The sequence below is a fragment of the Larus michahellis genome, chromosome 7, assembly GCF_964199755.1.
Source record: "Larus michahellis chromosome 7, bLarMic1.1, whole genome shotgun sequence".
Taxonomy (NCBI): Eukaryota; Metazoa; Chordata; class Aves; order Charadriiformes; family Laridae; genus Larus; species Larus michahellis.
The window spans coordinates 52,724,589-52,748,185 of record NC_133902.1 but is presented as its reverse complement, the minus strand read 5'-3'; the positions used below and the strand labels follow the sequence as shown (position 1 = coordinate 52,748,185).

General features: G+C 39.8%; 1 protein-coding gene across 2 annotated transcripts in view; it reads right to left on the bottom strand.

Moving 5' to 3' along the window:
- MGAT5 (alpha-1,6-mannosylglycoprotein 6-beta-N-acetylglucosaminyltransferase) overlaps window positions 1–20,916 on the bottom strand; it is a 129,711-nt gene extending 108,795 nt beyond the window's left edge. The window contains exon 1 of one of the 2 annotated variants that reach the window (XM_074595015.1): window positions 20,594–20,916. The gene's annotated coding sequence lies outside the window, so the exon portion shown is untranslated. The remainder of the gene's footprint in view (window positions 1–20,593) is intronic. The other variant, XM_074595016.1, reaches the window with a different exon arrangement.
- Between the last annotated feature and the right edge of the window lie 2,681 nt (window positions 20,917–23,597).

Genomic DNA, 23,597 nt, shown 5'->3' with positions numbered 1-23,597 from the left:
ACAGGCAATGTAGAGAAATCCAAGTTCTCTTCATATTACAACTTAGTAGTGCTGCATAAAAACCAATCAAAACACACACTGCTGTGAAGACACCATAATTAACTTCATGATCCCTCACGACAGGATATTATAGATATGAGAGGATAAAGAAAACAGCAAAAACAGCCAACACATAGTCAGCTTAAATGCAAGGCAGAAGGAAGAGCTATATGACCCAGCCTACGCAACCTGTTATGGAAGACAAGGCATGCGAAGACTTCTTCCTAGAAAGACGGACCAACAAAAAGGTTTGTCAGGACAGCTGAACTTTCTTGCTGCCACAACTGCCAGAGCACTCCTGCTTGGGTTTTCACTTGTCTTCAAAAATGACAGGAGAAGTTCCATAGAAAGAGTTAAACTTATCTCTCTTCCTCTTCTCTCCCCACCTCCCCCAGTGCTACAAATGAATCATAAAAGCTTAGGCAACTATAAAAGCCATCAACAAGAGACAGTCAGAAGTACAATTAAATAAACCAAATAATGTAAACCTGAAATTGCAGGCAGGCAATTGAACGCAGTATTTCAGGGTTGACTTGAAGGTAAACAAGGTTGCAAGAGCATTATGTTACAATCTAAGCCTTATGAGCAAGTTTCTTTAGACCGGCATATCAAAACACTCATTTTTTTTAAAGCAGGAAAAGAAAGAACCCCAAAGCTCCATCTGAAATATAACTGCTCTAGTAATCATCTAACCTTTGTTCCCTGTTAAAAGCCTCACCCACATTGTTAATGTTTATAATGTTACAAAGCATTAGGCCTCCTCCGTGACTTGCTCACCTCCTCATTTTGAAATGGGTACCATGACTGATGTTTCTTTTCAAAGAAAGAAGAAACTTCTAAAATATCTTGTCAGCTCTACCCAAATGAATATTCTTCACAAGGACTACAGAGCTCCTCATTTAAGTTCCAGAACAGTACAGATCCCGTGATCCTGGAGCTACTACTTATGGGTTTATCCTTGAACAAAATCCTGCCAGCGACACAGCAGCAACTGAGTACAATAAATCTAAAACCCTAACATTTCTCAGGAGTTACATCATATTTGTTGTAAATCAAAACCATTTTACTAATGCTAATGTCAGAATTATCTTTTGACACAAAATCTACAGAACTTTGTTACTGCAAATGTGAAGCATTAATTAGACCTTCACCAATCTAACAGCTTTCTGATCAGCAATATTTAAACAAAAAAGAGTACTGCTTTTACAAACCAAATAAGTCAACATATAAAGACCAGATAATCAAATATGTGCCAATATACTGTGGACACTTATCCTGAAAATATATCAACAGATATGTGACAGCCTCACTTCAAAGAAAGCTACTGTACAAGTCATAACTAAGTCTCCCTCCTCATCAAAAACATGCGAATTCTTTAACTTGTCAAAATGTGTATTCAGATTTGAAGGGTTGGGGGGTGGGGAAGTAGATGAAAAAAAAAAAATCATACATGACTATTTTCTGACAAGGGCAAAAACATCAGGAATTCCAAAATACACTAAGATGACTCTGAACATTTTAGAGGAGGATATTCAAGGCATATTCAGCAAAAACCCACTAAGAACTCAGAAGTCAAAAGCAGCTTCCACAACAGTGATAAACACTCCATTCAAAAAAAGAAATAATAATCAGGGCAGCTATAGAGGAAAAAGTGGATACACTGGAACTAGGATGGGACAGAAGAAGAAAATAGTTGGCAGAATATGAAGATCTTTAGATTCAAATTAAGAAATAGATATCCTTTATCTTCCTCGTTTCTATTGAGCTGTTAATAACCTGTAACATATTTTGCATCTTTGTAGCACTGCTTTTTCAGAACCAATATTTAAATTAACTAAGATTTACCAAATGCTTTAAGTCCATAATCTAATATTACTTATTCCAAAATAAAGTTAGCAAGTAATTAATGTTTAGCGAGTAGTTAACATTAGTGAGAAGTTTTGCTATCCTCATAATAAGATCTGGAAAACAAAAAATTAAAAAGACTTTTTTGTAACTATAACAAACAATAGTGAGGCTTTGTTCACTTATTTCTTTGAAGGTCATCATAATGGGCCATAACAAAAGAATTTTGATCACCTAGTTTAAAATCTGATGAATTGTAAATAAAGATCACAACTGCTTACATTTGAGCTGAAGTACTTATGTTGGAAAAAAGTATACATCCACCATCTGGTGCACAGTAATTATAGAAATTAAAACCGCATTTCTGTGGCCTGCCTTTAACAATTTTTACTGATACAGTAATACTTTATCTTCTTAGGGAACATAATCTAAACTCATGATGTTAAATGATCACAGGACTATCCACTGTATGGCATAAGCAGTTCATTAAGCTGGAATCTTCAAAAACACTTGCTTGCTCCATAGTAAAAATGGAAACAGTTTCTGTAGTTTTACGTCATGCCGTTAAATTTAATCCACAGTCAAGGCAAGTTAATTTCACACCTGCTGAGTGATATCCTGATGGATGGCACCACAGCAGGTCATTAATTTTCTTTCCTTTTGATTAATTTCACACCATACACTGGACACGGTCTTTTGAGTTATGATGTTTGAGCACAACGCTTAATTCCTGTAAAGGGCTAAACTGGTTTTTGACTGCTTGCCAAAACGCAAAGAACACAGATGTGGTAAGTAAAAGGAAGCTTCACTAGGCTTAGCGCTGATCTCTGACACTGCTACAGGTGTGGCAGGACACGCTCACTCAGCAGTATATTTTAAGTGCATTCTTCTTCAGCCTATCTTTAAAGCAAAAGCTCTCGATACTCCTTACTTTTGAGGTATTGCTTACAAAAAAAATTCTGCAGCATCAGTAGAGCAGATAGCAATGACAGTACTGAAACAACTGAAAAGTTAAAGTTAGCCTTTTTTTTCTACCACAGAAACCCTCACATCATTTAGTTACTGACTTTATACCTAAGAAGGTACAAAGATTTACTAAGTATACCATATCTCCTGCTTTTAAATAAAAAAATCAAGATTACACAGGGTGGAAGAAGGGGAAGGAAAAGGTAATGTTCAAAGATGACAACAGCACCCACCATTGCCACCACAGCACAAGGGGAAGTTGTGGGTCATTTTATCCCTCAGTAGTCAGTGAAGAGAGCTGGGGTCCTTGGAGACCCACCCGAGAGGGCCCAGCCGCACCAGAGGAGCAGGCTGGTCTCACTCCACACTTCTCATCCTGCTGCTCCAAGCCACTCAACTCTCACACCCTCCTTTGTGCTAGATGTGCCAAATCAACAGATCCCTCGATGAGCTGATTCAGATCATGAAAACAAAAGAAGCTTTTTTCTTACATTAGCTTTCTGCTTGTTTTGCAAACCAAGCTGTCTAACAGATGGGTCAGGTGTGTAGCAGAGCTAGTGAAAACGAAAAGGAGAAATTGTATCTGTTGGTAGCAAAGAGCTGTTTAGCTTAGCCCTTCTTACTCTTTTAGGGAGAAATTCAAAGCAGCAGCCCCAAAAGCCTCATCCTCTGTATTGACTATGCAAAGACCTGACCTTCCTAAACTCAAATTACTGTGTGCTTTTATCCCTTCTCTTCCCCTTCTCCACACTCCCCAATATTCTATGGCACAGCTAATATTAAGGAACCATTATTGCTTGTAACTCATTCAAAGCTTTATCTCTTTTGTTCTTACTTCCCAATAGTGTTTCCCAATACAGCATGAGCAAATTTTTAGTCTCTTGCTGATCATGAAGAATAATAATTTAGAAAACAAAAAATGCTCATGCTTACCAGCAGCCATTTTTGGTAACAGAAGCTATTGCAGTGAAATTGAAACAGTGTAGACAGCGAAGGGGAAAATGGTTTTGTGATTTGATAAATGTAAATTACATGGCACACATGATTGATTAAATTTCTGAGTGTGACAGGCTGCGGCCAGGAAGACATGAGCTATTCTGGATCCATCTGTGCCAGCAGACTTCTCCAACCAGAAGTCATTGCCTCCTCACATCTGCCCATGGAATTAACCTGAGTGTTCCCTAGACACTTCAGTCAAAATAAGCTGGGCAAGAAGTAATATGCTATTTGAACTACAAAGCTGGTCTGGCTATTTTGATTAGCATAGTTCAGACAGTATAAACTGGCCTTTCCATCAAGACTGCAGGAATCTTTTCTACCACCGTTCTGTTGTCCTCTTCTGGTTCAGCATACTGACATAATGACTTACTATCAAGTACTTCATCAAAGGCCCACATAAAGCTTGAATAGATGCTCATTTGATGTGTATTATAATGGTTACCTGTTTATTTGCCAACATGCAGTTTTCAGCATGAACTGAAAAATTTTACTGTCAACTCCTATAAAGAATTTAAATACAGGATGAACTAGAAGCTGGATTAAGAGGACTTAGCTGCTGAATGGGAAGTCAAAGTAAATTATCTCAATCATCAGAAGTTGCAAGCTGGATTTTTTGAACACAACTCCCATTGCTGGCAATGAATTATGCCTATTCTGACAGAGTCATGAGTATCAAAGGATGAGCTACAGTTTCAGCAGTATTTACAGCAGTATGTACTTTTTCCTCATCATTGCATGGTTCCCATTATGAATGGGAAAGCGAACATTTCAGTCCTTTCCCCAATTACCCAAAACACAGTACAAAAAAAGAGTCTGAGAGATAACCAAGTTTTTGATGTCTAGAGGACAGCTAGGTGCACTTCCCTTTGTATCTCTCAGTTCTGAAGGGCTGCTGAAGAAGCCATTCCCTTTCTACCTAAAATCTCTGTGTAGCTGTTACGCCTCAGGCCTCCTCCTCTTACAGATGCATGAGACAACTCTCCCCTTTCCTCAGCCTGGCCTTCTTCAGATTCTTCTAGCTGGTGCTTCATAAAAACAAAACAAAAAACCACCACCAACAAAAAAAGAACACTAACCAAATCCATAACTTAGCCACACAGGCCGTGATCCTCAAACTCTATCGACTTCCTCTCCTTCCCTGAAAAGGGTGGTACTTTCAACGAAGCGAAACTTAACTTTCCTGTATATCATTGGAAACTAGAAAACAAAAGAACTCCAACTCTCATGCAGGGCCCTAAGCTGCTTTTTCTCCACTGCACACAAATAATAAAGAATTAAGGTGAAATTTCTCCTAAATCCATAGATTAATGCTTACAAAATCCCTTTACTTGTTAAAGCCATTTGTAAACTAAAACCAAAGTGCAATAAAGAATGAATTTTAAATTGCTATATGTTTGCATATATTCATTATGCACATCACCATATGTCAGGCAGAATCTCTGAAGGTAAATCTCAAACAAGTGATTACCACTGAAGAAACATGATGGAGAATAAAGTAGACAAGTGATATATTTAGCTTCATCCTATCTTTGTCCGCAGAGAAAAGGGTTCCTTCTAGTGTGGGAAGGGGAGGAGAAAAAAACAACCTTATTTGGTATGTTGAAAAAAAACCAAAAACACCAAAACACCCCTAGAAAAATGAAGGCATGTTTTTCACCAACACTGATGACCCACTTTATACAGTCTTATGTAACTATAAAATGAGATTATATTTGCCTTACTATGGATGTAATCTTATGTTTTTCAGTCTGAACCACATCAGAGAATTATTTTTCTCACCTGCCTAACATAGTTTTCTGAACTTTCTCAGTTTAAGTAATTCTGTACCTCTCCGTGTTTTTAAATCAATTTTAAAAAGAAAAAAAAAAAAAAAGAGAGAGACAAATCTGGTGAGGTCATTCTGCACTTGGCTGAACTGTACAAGAATTATATCATCTAAACCTATGTAGCCACATTGAATACCTGTTACCCTCTTCTCACATTTTCACCTGTCCTGGAATTCCACCATGCATACTCCATGGCGTGTTCTCAAGCTTTTCTCCCTTCAGAGCTGCGAACACAAGTCAGTTCTTAGACAACACATATAAACTAAAGCATTCTCATCACATTAAATGGTTGTCTAAAAACAAGCATAAACAGATACACTTCAGTAAGTACTCTCTAAAAGGGCACATAAAACTTAACATTAGCAAATCTCTTTGACACCACAACGGAGACCAGTCTAGATGTTGTTCATAGTTGTATGGATGGAAGGGGAAGAAGAAAACCAGGTCCCTTCTAGCAGAAAATCTTGCAGCATACAACTCCTTCACACACTACAGAGATTAATATAATTTTAAAACAGCACACATGTACAACAAAGTATCCACATATTTGTCAAATATTATCTGAATCATATGGGCAAGACTTACAAGTCAGTTAAGTCAGACTTCCATGGTCCATTCAAACACATTAGCTTAGTTATTAGGTTATGTCTCTAGCGTTTCAACAGTACAAATGCATTATAAATGTAAGCATCAAGGCTTCCTTCCTCCTTTCTCCCAACATTAAAAGAAAAAAAGCGCCCTAAAAAAATATCTCCAGTTATGACAATTAGTGCCATTAGCAGCTGAAGAACAGCTGCTATGGCTATAATCTAGATAACATCCTTCCACTATAGCTGCATGCTAAACTCTAGCCAACATCTACAGTAGGACACATCCTACTGCAAACCTCTTTAGTGTTCTAAACCAAAATGGTTTCCAGAATCAGAAAGGAAATTCAATAGGCAATATTGTCCATCTCTACAATGGTGACAGTGAAAAACAGTGTGATTTGAGCTAACAAGGGAAAGTTAGCAGACTTCTCAGGACAAATACAGTGACAGGAGGTTTGCCTCAAAAGGAACTTCCACTAGTAGCAAGGACGACACTTTCTTGCAGTATACCATATACTCTACCTGATGTTTAATTAGATAAAAGAGCTCTTAGAGAAGACACTTGGTATTAAAGGTGGAAGACCAGTACAATTATTTCTACTTGCTAATTTTCTTCTGGACTTCCAGGGCAGGTTCAGCATCCATTCTCCCAGCCCGCATCAGGAAGCATCTTCCTAGAATCAAGTTAATGTCAGCTAGGTAAAGGGAAAAGACATGAAATAAACCCACAATTCTAAGACATGAATACACATCTATAAACATGTACCAAAAAAAATATAAATCTACTTTCAAACAATCCTTTTGAAAGTTATTGCAATCCAACAGATAACGTAAATGCATATAAGGCTGACAAAAAGATCACTTACAGCTCTGAGCAGAATTTAAATGGTCTTGAAACAGTACTGTAGTACTACCAGAGAGGAAGAGAGACCACTAGACTGACACTACTACAGAAGAATGGATTTCTTTACTGTTTAGTCATAGCTAATGAAGAGAAAAAGGCAGAGACAGGGGAACAGATTCTGTAATATTATGAAAATACTCATTCCTTTCTACTTACTGGGAAAACATGCTGGCAAACAGGTCTTTAAAAGGTAAGCTGTTACAAAAAGACTTTCTCTTTTAAACTCCGCATCACTGGGCTACATTGATTTATCTTTGTAACAGCTAGGATTTGACAGATAACCTGCAGATTATCTTAAGCATATTTCAACATCCAGAGCAGTCTATTTGCTTTGTGAGCTACAGCCACAAGGATCCAACACAGACTATCCTACCACTCTATCATATCTTAGCCTGCTGGCTTACACCTGTGTTCCACTGTAGAAAGTGGGTAAACCTGTATTCGAGCCACATGCATGCTCATGTATACGTGTATAACAGTATCTCTAATTAGAGAGGGGGGAAAAAACCAAAACCCAACAGCAGTCAGTTCCCGAAGTTCATTAGGTCTGGTTTTAAAGAGAAGAACTGTTCATGCTAATAGCTTGACAAAAGGAGGGATATATTTATTCAGCATTTCCCTCTGTATTTCAGAGGGATATGATATTTCTTTAATACAGCTTTGTATCACTTAATAGCTTCCAGGCTTTACTCCAACTTAGGCTGCTGTTTTAAAGCTGAGAAAAGATGTATCCTACAGTTTGGACTTGATGCGTAAGTCTGACATGGCTTGATGTTTAAGTCTGAAGAGTGCTTTGGAAGTCATCTCTATGCTCTTGTAATATCTATTTCAACACAAAATTATTATTGCATACAATTATTTTGTCATATGACTTTTGAGGGGCTTTCATTAATTTCACAAACCTGAGAAAATACCTGATCCTCAAGACAGCTGAGCAGCTAAGTTGTTTTTCCCATAGGTAAGGTTTCATCTAACTCCTAGCCTCTCTCCCATTAACTGCATTGTTCCTGCTCTTCACACTCATCTGCTTTACATAAAGAGAGCAGCACCCGACCCGTGAATTTAATTACTCCTTAAGAACAACTTCACCATCAATACTACCGGATCTTCCTCTACCTATCATACTGTAAGATTCTTAAGAATTGGAAGGATTTTTCCTTCATTTATTTTAAAAAATAAAAAGTAAAACCAACTATTGCTTCAGGGCCGTAAGTAAACATGGCTGCTATGACATTCACAATTGCACATTAGACACCTAAAATCTCTATACAATGAAAATTCAAAAAGAGATTCAAAAAAGCCAGCTTACAAAAGAAGCAGCTTAATTACAAAAAGACAGTAGCTAGCATGGATTTACCAGAAATTGCAGAAGATACTATTCAAACAGTTGTCAAAATTCAGATTTATTTGATGCCTTGCTTTGCTCGGCTTTCCTATGTTCTAAATTGTCTCACTGGCCTGTTAAAGCAGTGAACTTATATTTTCTCCATAACATTTTCGGTTTTTTATCCCAACTGGCTTTTTTTGGGGGTTATAACAACAGCCTTATAAGAGATTCCTATACAAACATTTAGAATAATCAAGCCAAATATATTATTGCAATAATATACTGAATACTGTATCAAAAAATATGGAAGTCAATTCTGGTCCCAATAACCCTCAGGGAAAAAAAATCTGCAGATTCAGGCAAACTACAGGACACTCAGTGATCAGTGATCACTCGCCTCTTCAGTGCGCTACTTTCATTTTCTGTAGATTCAAAGCTTGTGCAACACAGGCAGAGAGTCAAACCTTCAGCAAAAATGGCCTCAATCATTACAGACAGTTGCTTGAGGAGAGTTGAAAAAGCCACATAAGAAAAAAGACAGGAAAGGGGATATGTGTGAAAGAGTTATTGATGTGACAAAGAAAAAGATGCAAGATCAACTGGCCTTCTGAAGGCATACAATCCTTGCTTGAAAGTATCTGTTTTGATAATTAGGTGGTGAGGAATCCAATAGAAAGGTTCTAGTTCATCTTCTATCTATTATTAGCTGATTACAACAAAGATTCAGCGCAACTGCGCATATACCATTCAGAGACTTCAGAGACTTCAATTTAATTCTACAGAAAAAAAAAAAAAAATCCATCCAGATTTGTTGGGTGGGTGGGGCAGGATGAGGAGTTCTGTTTTAGTCCAATTCTAGAAGTCAATGAGTTCAGCAAATAAGGGCATTTCCTAAATGATTTAATAAAGAAACAGGTTCCACGAACATGAGAAATATTTCAGAAGTACACTTTGGGGGATGGGAAGGAATGCATGAGGTAAAGTGTAAGTGTAACGTGTGTGAAAAAATTTCAAGTCATATGGTGAAGTCTCATCCTTGAAGATCAGATGTTTGGAGAAAAAAAGACAAAAGCCATTCAGAAGTCTGGATTAAGGAGATTTTGCTTCTTTCCAAGCACAGCAGAGGATACGCAAAGCATTTCTCACACATAACTGAAATCCAGCTTGACCAACAACAAAAAAACCCAAACACAAAATAAGCATCCTTAGAATTCAGACAGCTGAATTTTAACACATCTGCTGAATAAGAGATTATATTTGCTAAAATCTTCACAGTCTAGTGGAAGGATATTTCCAGTGCTGAACAGAAAAGAAAATACATATACTGCCTGCATAGCTCCTGAAGGCTAAATGAAAAGCGGGCACAATATGATTAGCCCTTCAGTCTTTTAGGATGTGGAACAGTGGAGGCAGTGGTAATAGCAGTAATTAAGAAGCGGTGACAAAGAAAACATGTTTCAAATTACACAAAATAGGGGAGGAAGGAAACAAACACAAGCTAAGATAGAAGGAAAAGTATGACCAAAACCCTGTAACACAGTACTCCAGAGAATTTCTAAGATTTGTCCCCATTTATTTTTTTTTTTAATCACTTTCACACTTCAAACACTGGTGTACTTTATGTGATATTCTAAATAAATTTTTATGAGGAAATAAAGACCCTAACAGCGTAATAAACTGGACAACTGTCAGCAGTGCACTCAGCCACAGACACAAGCCAAGTGAGATTAAAGAAAAAAAAAAAAAAGTATGCTAATAACATTTGACAGATTTCTTCCCCTATTCGTCACATGCAAGGATAACAGAGCTGGTCAGTACAAAATAAACAATGAAAAGGTGTTAATCCTGTATTTTTGTGGCCTGGACAAACATTTTTATCCTAAGCAGTAGGCTTGATCCCCATAGTACAGGGAAGGTGGACATGTTGAGTGCTGTAACGTTCCTAGAGTAATTTCTGCCAAACTACAACACTGCATCAGCAGCCTTTTTAATGAAATGTCAAATTTTAGTTATTTAAAGAATGAGGTGGGTGGCATATTTAAAAATACTCTGTAGCTTGTGAAAGGGCAAGAGTACACCTTCATTAAAAAACTCTTTTCATAAGACACATCCAAAATCAATAGTGTGAATTCTGAGGTATATATCATGAATTTATACAATGAGAAAGATTTATTTTTTTAAAAATTGGATAAACAAACAAAGTGTATATTGATAGTATTTACATAAAGTAAGTCTTTTTGGAAAAAAACACACATTAATTGGCTAGATAAAACTAGGGCCATTTGACCTACTGGACAGAGCATTAACCCTCTGTTAACCTAACATTTTAAGAAGTAATAACAACACAATCTTCTAAATTAGACCCATGTTCAACCACCTCAAGCCAGCACTCTCACTGAAAGCAGCTTTTTTATCCCTCTCCAACCTCCTTCCCCAGCCTATGTGGTTAAAAGGTGAAGACAGTTAGATTTTAAATTTCATCTAACTGCAGTCTTGGTGAAGACCAGGAAGACCAATGGCGTTTCCAGGTAAAAGCACCAGCAAATGCTGGTGTTAATTCTGCCCTGAGAGACGTAGTACAAATCATAAAACTGCATTATAAGACTACCGATTTACACAGAGTATTCTGAACACCATATCCTGAAGTACAAGATTATGAGTTGGGCAACAAAATTTGAGTTTGCCCTATTCAACAGGAACAATACTCAAGGGCAGAACAAGACTTGAGAGACAAACAACAGTCTGACTAGAGACCGAGACAATTCTAAAAAAACAGTGGATGAGAAAAAAAAAGATCAGTTCTTCAAATACATGGGATGTAGAAAACCTGTACTTCGAATGCAAGGAAAAGAGCCCCTTGCTAATTTATATTTTTTTTTAACCTCAATTATGAGAAATTAGATTCTTCAGATCTCCATCTAAGCCCCCTTTTTAGGTCTAAGAAATACAAGATTTATGTAAAATGGTTTTTCCCATATATTTAAATTATAATACTATTTTTCAAGTACAGGTTTTTTAAAAGGTATCTTTTTTTCCATTTATAAGACTCACTGTTTTCTTTGCTCTAGATGTGGCCACACGCATGACAATATCTGAGTATGTAAGAAAGCGTTCTTGGACATGTTTTAAGAGCTTAATCAATACTGGCATTCTTCTGTAACATTACACAGTGCACAAGCTATGCAACCGGTACACATGGTTATACGATACACACTACTATGTCAGGAAATGAATCAAAGTACAAAGACTTTAATAGAAGCTGAACAGAAGCTAAACCTGTTACAAGTTTTTGCTCTGCATCAGTCAGTACAGCCCTCAAAGGAAATTTAAGTGCACACTCGGGCCTCATTGTACTAGTTTCAATACGCAGAGCCAGGGGTTTAAGTAGCATCAACTCAAAAAGAGCTTAAGTAAACTGCAATATGACTTTTACACCAGTACAGAACTTTATATGCTGCACTTAAATTCTCATTATATCATTACAAAAATGCATTCCTTTCACTACAGGCCGATGGCAGACTGAATCACTGCTGGTAGCATACCAACAGCACTGCAACAGTTGCTCACTCCCTGGACATTCAGCATGGATCAACTAGTGAACTCAAATTTTAAACTTCCAGTGGGCAAAGTACTATTTTCACAGAACTTCATCTCAGCTGCTAGTAAGCAGCAATTTGTAATGGACTCCAGCAGAGAGGCCAAAACCTTAATAATTTTCCAGCCTAAAGCTCTTCCTTGCTCCCTCAAATATTCTTTAACTTACCACGGTGAGAATTTTGTTAACACAGGTTAGGTGAAGGTTACTGTAACCTTTTCCTGAAAGGAATCATGTGTAGTCCTATATGGTTATCAATCCAGAACCCAAGGAGAGTCACTTAAGAGACTCAAACAAAGATTTCACAAAGATTAACCACGGGGGCCATAAAATGAGAACAATAAGCTTCTGCAGAAGTCTCAAACCACTCAGATCTAGGTTCAGACATATGTCAAATCGCTTTGTCAAACACTCATCCAACTCAGTTTCATTTTGCACATCATTAAAGAAGTCAGAAGTTTTTATTTTACTGATTATCTAATTTCTTGAACATATGACTGTGAAGCTACCGAAAAAATCTGGGAAAGTATTCTAACAAGAACTACAGATTACTATCTTATCTATAAGGAGTACAGTTTATATTTTGCTTTCAAGAGAAGTTATGATATCAAAACAAAAAAATATTTTTCTAGAACTGATTTATAAAAAAATTCAACTGATATCTTAGAAAATAACTATTAGAAATAATAATCTAATATTTTAAAGTATAACCGTAACATATTAATTTAACTTGATTTCAGGCTTTTAAAATTAGACTAAGTATTCAGAACTGGTTGATTTTATCTATAGTAAAATAGCTTTTAGCTTAAGTAGAAAAACCACTGGAAGCATTTTTTTGCAGCATTCTCCTCCTGCATGCTTTTTCCCAGACTAGTAAAAGAAAAGTAGCTGCACAACACAAATATATGTTAAGCATAAACAGAACAATACTGCATTTCACCATGTTCTTGGTGGATCAATAGCACTGACTGAGAACCTGCATTTCATGAAGAGAAATAGAGGAAGGGAAACTGTTCATTTTCACAAGAACTTACAAAAACAAATCAATGTGCTACAGAACTGATTGGAATAATATCGCTTTAATAATCTGGTCAAATCATGTACAACCTAGGCTGAAGTCTGAGCGGTAAAGATTGAGAAATCTTTGTGTCTGTTTCCCCCCTTATACAGAGTGTTCCACATCCTTTTCCTGTTCTGTCAGATCAGGAAACACAAATACTGATTTCACCGACAAATCCTACCAAAATACAGAAGTGACAGCTCTTAATTAAATCTAAGAAAAACATTAGATATTCTAATTTGGCTATATGCCTATTCAAATTTAATGTCCAATTCCTAAATGTAGTTGACGTCCAGACAAACAGTCTGAGCTTTTCAAAAGCCTCTCTCAAACAATTCGTTTGGTTCAGTCCTCCAAATATTTTTTCAGACTTTTTCCTGATCTCTCTGGAACTTTTTTCCACAATCCCTGCAGTAGATGTATGTATTTTAACATTTCCTACCTTAAACTCCACCAACACGGAGACCAAGAAATACTCATTTTTATGCTTCTACTCACTGCTTGCAAATATGCTTCTAAGACCTCCACAACCCGAGCATCACATTGGTGCCTCACTTAGACTGCTTGCCCCCTTGTTTTTTTTTTTTTTTTAAACATCTCATTGCTACCCAAGGAATAGCTTTTGCAGACCCTCTTCCTGACAGTATCATCTCTGAATCCACTATATGTCTACCATTAACCAAATGCATTTTTGTCAGGATTGTTAGAATGTTTCAAGAGCTGAGGTGCTGGAGGGTTTTGGAGGCATCTCTTGATTTTTCTTTTTCTTTTGGTATGCATGTACTTGTGTGTGTGAAGTAGGTGGGAAAGTTCGTATCCATATACAATGTACTAGTACCTAAAGAGAACACTGTTGTCAAGCTCCTTTAACTTTACTGCAGGAGTTTGCCAAATAGGTGTGAAAGTTTCTATGTTAAGAATATTACAGGTTTTTCCTAGGTATGAAATATATCTGTCTGCTTAATTTTTTTTTTTTTTCAGGGAGACAGCTCCTTTGCCATGCGGCTCAGAAATTCCAAGATCAGGTAAACAAACAAAGACACACCAAGATAATACTCTATATTCTTTTTAGGAAAAATGGGCCCATTTTAATGTACAATTCATACCAAAAGCAAGACAAAGAGAAAACTCATCCTGAGAATCTGAAGATGAAGATCTGGTTGCTGCTCTTTGCTGAATATTTCTAGACAGATTCTGTGTTTTCCTTATTTATTGCTATTTTAATTATTTAAAAAAGCAAGCTTTAATTACATCTACACAGAAATGGGCAATTTAAACCAACATCAGGAGAAGCAAACTATGTCATGGTTCATGTTACTTGTAGTAATATTTTCACGGCATTAGTACTGGAAGCATTTCTTTTAGGCAGAAATAGCCTTCACACTACAGCGCATTGGAACAGTGCAGGACTTCTACAGCTAGGTCATGCAAACAGTTTCATTCATCATTCAATACAATCATGTTACAATGTCTTGGTGTAGAATGGATAAATAACATCAAACCTGGGTAACTACCAGTTTAGAAACATTCCTCACATTTATTCTAGGCTTTGGTTTTGTTTTGTGGGTTTTTTAAACAAGCTTTTCAGAAAAAAAGTATGTCTGATACAGAGGTCTAACGGTACAGCATAAAACTTTCTCAAGAGAAACTTAAAGCTAATATTTTCGCTCTTCTTTATCTACCATATAGAAAATTAAATTGTTGCACAAACTGTACTTGAACAGAATCTGTCAAGAAAGATTCATGGAAGTTACTTAAAAGATTGTTAGGAAGTAGATGATCTGTTCAAAGATTTTTGCTATGAATACCATATCAATGTTCCAATTAATTGAATGAAGGAGTTACGTATATTTTTCTTAACTCATGTATTCTATGTAGACAAGGTTTACATGACTAATGAAACATTTCAGATAGATCACCTTCAATCAAAAGACATTTTACAAAAAAAGAAAAAAAGGGTCATAATAGCAAAAAAAATACAAGTTTAGTTACATGGTCCCTCATATTTGAAATTATCTTCCAGGTGTACCACATGCATACTACAGTCATGCTCTGCAGAGTTCCAGGGAAACCCAAAAAAAATGCATTGAAGCTGCACTGCACTGTATTAATTCTCTGGAGAAAAGAAACACACAGAGGGACAAAAGAGGGAGGGGACCAAAAAAAAACAAAAAGGAAAAAGCATTTTACATGCAAGAGAACTACTGCCTAAGTGAATATATGCAGATACCTTTGTACTAACAAGGATCTTATGTAAGAACGTGTTAATCCACTTTAGTCACACATATCACAGACAAGAGGACTATTAGACAACGTGGTAGAGTCTAAAGGTTCAGCATCTTGAGATGTCACATGTCCAAAAAACACACAGATCATAAAATATAACCTTAGCAGGAATGATAATTCATTGCAGCTTGTGCCTTTCATGACAACTTAGAATCATAAAATCATTTAGGCTGGAAAAGACCTTTGATGATTGAGTCCAACTGTAAACCTAACACTACCAAGTCCACCACTAAACCATGTTCCTCAGCGCCACATCTACCTATCTTTTAAATACCTCCAGGGATGGTGACTCAACCACTACCCTGGGCAGCCTGTTCCAATGCTTGATAACACTTTCAGTGAAGAAATTTTTCCTCGTATGCTATCTACTACTTGATTAGTAGCTATCTGAAAATGCTTTGCTAGGACCTCAGTACAGGTTATATAAAAAGCTGTACCAGTCAGGGTGCACGTATGACTTGTCTGTTTCCTAGGGAAGGGAGGAACACAACCTTAACAGGCAATGGAAAAAAAGAAGCAATAAACTTCATTACCTAACTCTAACAAGAATGATGAAAAGGTTTTAGTTATAAACTATTCTAGGTAAATGCAACCACAAGGAATACGTTATATGGCAAAAATGTATATACAAAGAAATGCAACAAACTACACGACGCATGAGCAACAACCAATAAAAGTAAAATCAGGTTCTGCCTGAAAACTTGTAACCAACAAAAATCCCTTTGTCTAAAGGACAAAAAGGTCAAAAGAGGCAGTTGATAGCTTTCAAAGATTACAGGCTTTTATCAGGATATAAAAATCAGTAAGACAAACGTCAGTAGGTTAGACTAATAATCAAGGTTAAACAGTTGGGAATGCCTGTGGTATGTATGAAGAAATACCGTTTAGCTAACAGGAATAAGAGGACCTTGTGAGACTCAAAGGCCCAGGATCACAGGATTCTTCTCATACAAACCATAAATAATAAATCAAATGAATCACAGCATTGACTTAAGCTCTCCTCATGAACAGGATGTTGCTACTTAGAGTACTCTAGGAGGGAATCCCTGTCCCCCAAACTAATTTGCTCTTCTCTGTTCTTTCACTGCAGTGTCGCCCTAGTACGCAAGCCACTACAGACATAGGAAAATGCCATAATTTTAGCAGAAGTTCCTCAAAGGACCTACATCCTGGCCTGAGCGCACGCATAGACCTTGGGCTTGAAGGATTCACCTGATTAAATCGGACAAGACTTCTTGTTGTAAGCCAAGAACAAAAGCCCACGAATTCATCTTAAGACAGCTGAACTATTCCAGCTTGAATAGAAGAATAAGGCTATCCACCCTGATAAGAGTTTGCACTGTCAGAAAGAGATGCCGCCTCATATCTGGGAGGCTGTGTCAGCACTTGTGTCACCAATTCTCCATCATTATGGTGGCTGCTCCTCAAATGCCATCCAGCTCAGAGAGCCCATGCCAATATCCAAAACTGAACTAATATAAGTTTGCATAAAACTCTAGTCAGCTTCTCTTTGTAGTGATGAGTTACAGTACGTGAGTTATCAACTCACATAAACAAACAAGAAGTGGTGAAAAAAGATGGGGTCAGAAGTAATGGAAATCAAGCCACTATTCAAAACACGATCTCAATGAGACTTATTCTCACAGAATTTATACTTCCTTATGTTATAGATCTGGGGTCTTCAAGAAAACAAAGTGAAACAGATCATGAAGCCTTTACAACTTCAATAATGCATGCCAATAACAGGAGGCTAAAAGAACAAAACAACAGGGTTTTGAGTGTGCATGCATACACACAGAGGTAAATACAAAATAGTTTTTAGGTTTTGGTGTTGGGGTTTTTTTGTTTGTTTAAGTCCATATGTATATGTGGTATATGAAATGCAGAGATGCATAAATACTTAGCAAAAGCAGAGAGGAATAAAGGAATAAAGGATGACCTTATTCCGCTCCAATCAGTTCAGAATTTTTTGAAATTGAAGATGCAGTAATAGCAAAACTGCTTGATTCCTGAAAGAGTTTCCACTCATCTGATTCCCAGCTGATTAGCACTGTGCAGCATGTTCATTTCTTTCAGCAGATGCTTCCGATGTTCATTACCAAGTGCTGCTGCTGGAGTATTGCTCTGGTTCCAAACCAGGCTACACAGAAGAGTTCTGCAGACACTTTGGGAATAACATGACATAAATGAAAATACTATCAGAACCTAGCTTTTTTGATATTCATCATATTGTATTTCTTTCCACCAACTATTTAAACTATTTCACCAACTATTAAAGATAGACTAAGTCACACAATCTGTTGGCAAATAACAAAAAAAGTAATGTTTGCCACTGAATCTCCCTTATCACTCCTCTTCCTATCAATAAAACTCAACTAATTCTCCCACTCTCTCATCAAACACTGATATGGTCTTCTTCAGGTCTCAATCTGCTCAAAACATGAACACTGCATTCACATAAGCCTTTGAAACACGTACCACATAGCTAATAATCAAGTTACTATATCAGCAAAGGGCAGTTAAAGCCAACTACTCCTGAAGTTCTATTAGAATTTTAGAGCCAAGATGAGAAAGAAAACTGCATACTAAGCTATTTTATTAAACAGAAGCAAAAGCAGAGTGAAGTTGTTAGATGACAATAGCATACAATGCCAAAAACATAGCCTTGCAAACAAAATAAAAAAAATAAAGATTCGAACTTGAGGGGACATGTGTGGCGCTAATAAAATTCTACATATTATCTCAAGCACAGAAGTTAATGGTATAAAGCTTTCTTTTTTTTTTTTTTAAAAAAAGGGAAAGGAAGGGAATCTGGTTGGAGGGCAATGACTTAAAATTGTACAGCAATTTTCTTTATTCTAAGTCATTTTAGGAATTCAGAACACTTGATTATTTTGCCAGATTCGATTTCATGAAACAGATTAAGGATTTTAGATGATCTGCATCCAGCATTGCTGGCTGCTTCCTAAGTTTTAGGCAGTTTAGTTTTGGGAGCTTAAACAACCTGATCTTCTTATATTCAGTCACTTTGTCTTTCAGCATCATTTCAGTCCAGGCTGTATAAGCTGCCTTCCTCTTGGACAGCACGATGGATTTATCGCCCAGGAAAGAGGAAGCATATGTTCTTATTTAATCCTTATTCTGCTTGTACAGAATAAATCCATATTCTATATAAGAGGAACAGAAAACTGTCTGCATAAGTTAAATTATGAACAAGATAGATACATTCCTTTCCCTACGCATAGTGCTCCATGTGCCATTTTAAGAGCAAACTACTCCCTACATCATCTCATACAGGTAAAGATCAGGAAGCAATAGTGAAAGTTACCTTATATGTAACAAAACCACCAGAAAAGAAAAAGCGAAGGTTTCTTTCCTACTATTAGGCTCAGGACAGCCACCAGTAATTATATGAACTGTGGGTGTTGCAGTAGGCAGAGTTTCTCATGAAGAACAGTGAGAGTCATTACACAGAGATGAAGAAGGAAAAAGGTAAATCATCCACTCAGACTAAATTGGACTCCATGTCCCCAGGCAAAATGGTTTCAATAATAAATAACAAGAACTAACCGGTTCCTCCTTTTTTGCAAGCTTTTCAGTCTCTTATGAAATGGCGAAAGTATTTTGAAAGAAATGAGATCACCTCATTGATTTGGGAGTAAAGACATACCCCTAGCTTGCAAACAACTTCAAATGCTGTCCTCCTGAGGACAAAGATTAACAGATACAGCACCAGACATTCCCTCCACCTTACTTGCATTTTCTACACACAAGGCTGCTTGCTGAGATAAAGCACTTGCACTGCACTAAGTCAAAATTCATTCCTGTATTTAGGATTATGAGTCATGCTGTTGAAAAAGCTATCATACTATTTCATGGGGACAAGGTGATACAGCTTTTTAGACAAGTAAGACTGTATACTAGTATAACATGAATCTCAAGAGTGAGCCTTCATTTAAAGAGTATTTTATTCTTGTTGCAGTTATCAAGCAAGACTGATGTATCAAGACCTAATGTAAGAATTAGGAATTCATTCTCCCAAGTCTACCTACCACAATGCCAGAAAGAGAAATGTGCACTCAGAAGACAAGATTGATATTATACCATATCTGGAAAAGATGGAACCTACACTCCCTACGTTAACACCTAGGAAGCCTCTAGCGAGATTTAATTCCTCAAAACTGAGTGACATTTATTTTGCCCCTAAATACATTGAAAAATAAATTTATCTTAAATAGTTGCTAAAACTCAAGGGAGACAATTAAAGTGGCCCCTGCAATTCTTGTTTCACATAGGTCCGCACCCCTATGCAGCCACATCAGGTCAGGCACTGCTTTTCACAGACAGATAAATCCCTACGACCAAACCACAAGATGATGCGTAAGAAATACCAAACCTGACAAATTGTTACTTCCAACCTCAAGCTCAATGCACCTCTGGCGATAAAGTAGTAGCCATGGCAGAGCACAGCACCGTTACCGTTGGCGCACAGATGACAGTTTTCAGGCACCTTTCTCCCAAATTCGCTTCCTAGAGGTTTACGAAGTCCGAAGAGGAAACGAAACCAGCATCGGGTGGAACCCAGAGCTCCGTCAAGGGATCGCAAGGGGGACATCTCAACGGACTTTCGCCCCAGATCCATCCTCCCACCCGCTGCAACGCTTCCCACCCGCGCTTCGCTCCAACCTCCGCCCGCCCAGCCCAGCCCAGCACACGGCGGGCGGCCACCGCCGGGCTCCCTGGGGCCGCCCCCGCCACCTCCGGAGGCACCTCCCGGGGCCCGGCTCCGCTTGGGGGGCGGCAGCCGAGACGCTCCGCGGCGGGGCTGGCCGCGGAAGGTCGTTACGCAAGGTGACGGGGGCGGCCGGTCCGCCGCAAGGACGGGCCCCGCCGCACCGGAGCGGCTGCCTCCGCGATCCCCCTCCCTCCATCCCTCCTGCCCGGCACTCGCGCTGTGCCGCCCCCGGCCCCGCACAGCCGCGGCGGGGACACTGAGGAGACCACTCTCCCTCACGGCCCGCGGAGCCGCAGCGGCCTGAGGGGAGGCTGGGGGGGCGGGGGACGGGGCAACGGCGGCGGCGACCCCCCCGCAACCTCCAGCGGGGCTGGGCGCGGCACCGGTTCCCCCGCCACCCCCGAGCCCGGCGCCGCCTCACCTCCTCCGGCGCCGCCGGTGCGCAGCCCCCCGCGCCGGCAGGAGCGCATCGCCCATGGTCCGCGGCGGAGGCCGGCGCGGGCTGAGGGGCGGCCGCCGCGCCCGCCGTGGGGGCCGGGCCACCTGGAGGCGGGCGGGCGCAAGGGAGCGTCTGCAAACTGCCAGCCGCCAGCAAGGGCGCGGCGCGGCACAGGCAGCACCCGCCCGTGTGCAGGCGGGCGCGTGAGGAGAGGAGGAGAGCGCGCGCGAACGGCCTTGCCCAGGCCGGAAGCGGCTGTGACAGGCCGAGGCAGAGCGAAGGGAGCGTGTGCAAAGTGCCTGCCCGGCTGCGGGGCGGGGGCGCGGCGCTGAGCTGGGCGTCCGCGGGTGTGAGGAGAAACGCGCTCCTTTCTCCGGTGGGGAACGCCCACGAGCCCGCCGGCTGAGGCGACGCCTCAGCCCGGCGTTTCTGAGGGGCGGCCTTGGCCCCCGCCGCAGCCCCGGCCTCGCCCTCCCTCGAGCAGGTCCTTTTCCCCCCTCACACCTGTTCGTGGCCGGCCCGGCCGCCCCCACGGGGCCCTCTCAGCCGGCGGTAGGCCGCGCCCAGGCCTGGCGGAGCCCGCCGAGGGGCCGGCGGAGAGGAACAGCCTGGGAAAGGGCGGCTGCCGCCTCCCGGGTCATGTCAGTCTGTCAGCCAGAGGTCGGGAGAGCAGGGACAGGTAGACACGGCTGGAAGGCCGCTGTCTTGACCCTGCACCCCGAAATGGCATCCTACGAGCCCGCTCCTGCCTTCCCCAGCTTGTCCACCGAAATCCTCACAGCCCCGGCAAACACGTAAGGTTAGGCGTGCATCTCGTCTTCGGTAGCGGTTGCGGTTTTGGCCGGACTAGGTGGACGCATTATATCAGCTAACATTTTTTCTAAGCATTACACAGACATAGGTATTTGTGCCAGGAGTTGTAGGGTGTTCATCTACTTCTTAGGTTGTCTTTAACACACAGTCGACAAGCTATTAGAGTATCAGGGTTTGGGAACCATTAGAGCAAAGGAAGAGAATGTATTTTTGTAATGAGAAGATGACTGTATTTTGTAGTGGCGAGACAGTCTCTATTTAGCACAGCTTCTGAGAATGGTGTTTTCCCAAGCCTGCATACGCAGATTTGGGGGTAGCTAACAGGAGATGGGTGACACCTGGTGGCCAATCCTACTCTCTGGTACTGATAAAGGCTTCTTTCATAAGCAGCAGGTCAAGATCAAAGTGAAAAAATATGTTTCTGCTTACCTCTACAACCTAATATAAGTTAGAGTAGGTATTGCTTGTAATAAGGTGCATAATTTAGATCAATATCTGTTACAATAATCTTCATGTGCCATGAATCATCAAAAAATGGTTACACAAAAAAAATAAATCCAAAAAATCAAGTAAATGAGTATGGTTTTGGTGACAATGCAAAAAAATCTCTGCTAGCGTTCAGCACTATTCATTTTGGGTTTTTCCACACAGGACAGAAAATTGTGATGTGGACAATGCATGCTGAAGGACACTTGTTTGTACCCACAAGCATAATGATGTGCAATTTGGAGTTTTACTTCTCACCCAGCACTATGCTGTGGTCCTAGTTCTCACTGACATTAAATGAGAGGCTAGGGATTTGAAAGTTTTACAATGTGATGAATGATCAAAGGCTTGGGCCTCTTTCTGTGTAAGACGGGTAACTTTTAAAAAGATCTGCTATGATTTGTGGAACAGGCTCTTGTCACAGAGAAACAAAGCAGGTGAAATAACAGCATCTACAGTGCTTTCATTCTTTTCCATTTATTATGCTTTTAATTTAGGAAGCTCATATGCAGGAGCTGACCTAACATTGCAGTTGCTTTTGAGTTTGAAATGTTCTGTTATAGCAATATTATATATCAGAAAATAACAACAGTGGGAAGGGAACAGCAGATCTTATTAGCTAACAGTTTTCAAACTGAAACGTACCAACCAGATCCTTCATTCAGGAGTAGGAACTTACACTACATATTTTACAGTATGTATGTCTGACATAGGTAAATGAAAAAATACATCAGAGGTGAACAAACTATGTGCATTTATTAAGGAAGTGAAAACTGCGTAGGAGAGTAGTCTCCCTGCTCAAGGAGTATTCCCTGACAAAAGATTGGGTTTTTGGAGCATAGGGAGCAAGAAACTGAAAGAAGAGAGAACATAAACCCCTGCAGCATTAAAGTATTAGGAGAATCCAAGAGCATGTTTTACATGTTTATTCCTCATTTTAGTGTGTAACAAGTAGGCCACCAATTATTCAGATTTATCTATCTCAGGCCTGTCCCACATTCAGCTCACACTGTTAAAGCTTCACCCATCTGCTTACTCATTCTGTGCCACTGGGAAGAGAGTGTGGGTGGAGGCCCCAGGTGAAGCTGATTAGGACCATTAAGGCCTGTTAATTCCAACAGGGAGGGCCCTGATGCTGGCATCTCATCTTGCCTGTTTGCATCTCAGAGCCACAGGCTCTTTCCAGTTCCAGGACTCTGCGTACTGATCCCATCACCCTTGGGTACAGGGAGGAATGGTAAGGAAGTGCTACACTGCAATTTAGGGAGTCTCCTAAGGGTGCCCTATCTGTTCAAGGATCTGCCAGGAAGCATACTTCCCAGAGGTAGTCACACTCCACCATGTGACACCACATGTGCTTCCTGAGTGTCCCCACATGTATAGCTGCCCTACCTGCAACCAAACATATCCTGTGAGCCAATGTTTAGTGAATAAAGAAGATTAGCTGGTAGGTCTGTTGGATGTGTGAAAACACCTAAACGTTCTAGAAGGCTATGACTGAAGATCTTGGCTATACGTGTTGTTAGTGGAGAAATTTTGGATTACTCTGAGGTGGAGACATTCAATATATCACCTACTGATACTGTTTTCTTGCTTGATTTTGTGTCCAAAAGGTGCGGGTACAGCCCTGGCCTGGGTGGATAACAAAAACTCCCTTGTGTGATTCTGTGTCAGTCGCAGCTTCAGA